This window comes from Eulemur rufifrons, chromosome 17 (assembly GCF_041146395.1).
Source record: "Eulemur rufifrons isolate Redbay chromosome 17, OSU_ERuf_1, whole genome shotgun sequence".
Lineage (NCBI taxonomy): Eukaryota > Metazoa > Chordata > Mammalia > Primates > Lemuridae > Eulemur > Eulemur rufifrons.
In genome coordinates, this window is record NC_090999.1 from 77,697,075 (window position 1) to 77,700,174 (window position 3,100).

The 3,100-nt window shown below is 42.5% G+C and overlaps 1 pseudogene; it reads right to left on the reverse strand.

Moving 5' to 3' along the window:
• On the reverse strand, positions 1-1,814 carry LOC138398050 (importin subunit alpha-7 pseudogene; annotated as a pseudogene).
• Between the last annotated feature and the right edge of the window lie 1,286 nt (positions 1,815-3,100).

Here is a 3,100-nt window from a genome sequence, read left to right on the forward strand (position 1 = left end):
TCACGAAACCCAAATGTGAACCTCAAATGGTTCTGTCTGTCCAGAGGGTGCGCCCTCCAGGGAAGGGGCGGAGCAGGTCAAGGGCACAGTCTCCAGGGCAGCAGAGGTGTGTGGTGGCTGATGGTGGGAGAGCTGGTTTCCCACCCACCAGAGGGCTGCTCTTCTGCTGGTTGGTGGTGCTTCCCATTCCCTCCCTTCCCAGAGGCAGATATTACATAATAGCTGGAAACCCTCCACCAGGGCCTCAGGCTGCTGGAAGATGAACTGCTGTTGAGTTTCACCCACTTGGGGAGCCGGGCTACTAACATCATCTCCTACACCAAAGTAGTGCTCAATGAGATCAAAGGCCTTCTGGCAGATCTCCTGGTTCTCATGGCTCTGGAGAAATTCAGTTTTATCCAAGTCATAGGCTTTCTCAATGAGGCCACAGAAGGGATTAACCCCTGAGCCACTGTGCGTACCTTCTTGTTCTCCAAGCTGCAGGATGTTCTCCAGTTCACTGAGGTCCACTTGCAGAATCTTTGAACCCATTACAGTCAGCAAATCACACAGGGGTTTGATGCAGCCCAGTGAGACCAGGTACCTGATCTGCTCAGGGGTTCCTCCTGATGTGGCATTGACGATGGCCCAGGCTGCCTCTTTTCTTGTATGGAACTCTGCTTTCTGAAGGATTTCAATCAACACAGGAAAGACATTTGCATTTATAATAGCCTGTATTTAAGCCCTGTTTCCAGTGATGATATTTGAAATGGTTCAGTAAGTTTCCTTCTGGATTGACTCCTTGGGGCTGCTCAACAAATGGAGGAGGCAAGAGAGGGCTGAACAGTTCAGAATGACCTGGGTCTGGATGTCATCCCTGGTGATGGTGTTACCCACAGCTCTCAGGGCAGGGGAAGCCACCTTATAATTGTGCATCAGCAGCTCTACCAATCTCTAGCAGACTCTAGAGTCTATGACCACCTGGATTTTCTTATTGGAGCCATCAGACAGATAAGAGAGGGCCCAGCAAGCATCTTCCAGCAAGTCTGAGTCGCTGCTGAAGAGTAGCTGAGACAATACCGGCAAATGAGAGACCTTGGCAAATTCTGGGGGTGAGTTCTTCCCTTGGCAGAGGTTTGACAGGGCCCAGACTGCATTCCGTGTCATTGTCAGTCATGTGAACTTGGTAAGGAGTATTAACAAAGGATTAAGAATGGAACAGTTCAAGATGTAATGTCTGCAAATGGAGCTGTATCCACCTGTTTCCCAGTGCCCAGAATGTCTGTTCCTGCACATCCTCAAAGTCTGAGTTAAGCAGCTCTATAAAAATGGGCCTCTGCTTCAATGACAATTTTGGTCTGCTGAGAGGTGCCAGAGGCAATGTTTGTTAGAGCCCAGGCAGCTTCAAACTATAATGTACAATTCTCGTTCCTCTACAAAAACTCCACAAACCGATCCTCCACTCTTGGATTATTGATATCTTTATCTATTGGAGGACTAGGCTATATGGAGAGCAGTTTCCAAAATTTCTATGTGGTTGCCAACTGCAGGTCAGAATCATCAGAAAAGAGCATCTCCACCATCTCTCTTGTGATCACACTCTCCCCAGCGGTAGAACTCAGGTAGGAGTCCATGAAGAGACTATTGAGTGTGGTAGCTTGTTCATTAATCAGCCCCACTTTTCTCTGTTTAAAAAGTTATTGCTTGCACTTCTGCTTCCGGAGCTGAATGCCCTCTTCCTCTCTTCTTCACCTCATTTCCTCAGGGTTTAGGGCATTGTTCTTACAGCTCTTCATTTGATAATTGTCTTTCCCCAGGCTTGCCATGGTCTCCATCATGGCCCCGCTTGCTCAGACTTGGTGGCAGCAGCAGCAGTGGCTTCAGTGGCAGCTTCAGCAGACAACATCCAGAATGGTAAGTTTGTTACAATTTATGAACCTGCATCAACACATCATAATCACCCAAAGTCCATAGTTTACATTAGGTGTTGTACATTCTATGGGTTTGGACAAATGTGTAATGACATGTATCCATTACAGTATCATAAAAAGTATTTTCACTGCCTTAAACACCCTTCGTGCTCTACCTATTCATGCCCCCAACCTCTCCACCCTGGCAACTACTGATCTTTTTACTGTCTCTATAGTTTTGCCTTTTCTAGAATGTCATGTAGTTGGAATTATACAGTGTATAGCCTTTTCAGATTGGCTTATTTCATTTAGTAATGTGCATTTAGGGTTTCTCCTTGTCTTTTCATGATTTGATAGCACATTTCTTTTTAGTGCTGAATAATATTCCATTGTATGGATGTGTCACAGTTTATCTAATCAACTAAAGGACATCTTGGTTGCTTCTAAGTTTTAGAAATTATAAATGAAGCTGCTATAAGCATTTGTGTGTAGGTTTTTCTGTGGACTTAAGTTTTCAACACTTTTGGGTAAATATTATAACAAGGAGTGTGCTTGCCAGATTGTATATTAAGAGTATGTTCAGATTTTTAAGAAACTGCCAAATTATCTCCAAAAGTAGCTGTACCATTTTTTATTCCCACCAGAAATGAATAAGAAATTCTTGTTGCTTCACATCCTTGCCAGCATTTGATGCTGTCAGTGTTCCATTTTTTGGCCGTTCTAATAGATGTGTAGTGGTGTCTCATTATTCTTTCAATTTGCATTCCCATGATGACATATGATGTGGAGCACCTTTTCATATGTTGTTCACCACTTATATATCATCTTTGGTGAGTGTCATTAAGATCTTCTGGCCTACTTTTTAATTGAGTTATTTTCTTATTGAAATTTAAGAGTTCTTTATATATTTTGCATAACATCCTTTATCAGATGAGTCTTTTGCAAATATTTTCTCCCAGTCTGTGCTCACCTTTTCATTTCTTCGACATTGTCTTTCACAGAGCATACATTTAGATTTTAATAAAGTCCAGCTTATCAACTATTTCTTTCATAGATCATGCCTTTGGTGTCATATCTAAAAAGTGATCACCATACTCAAAGTCCTTTAGGTTTTTTCCCACATAGAGATTTTTAATATGTGAAATTGCTATTTCACTAATAACTCCATTTTGTTATGATTAAGGAATGATAAAAGTTATGAGCATAATTTT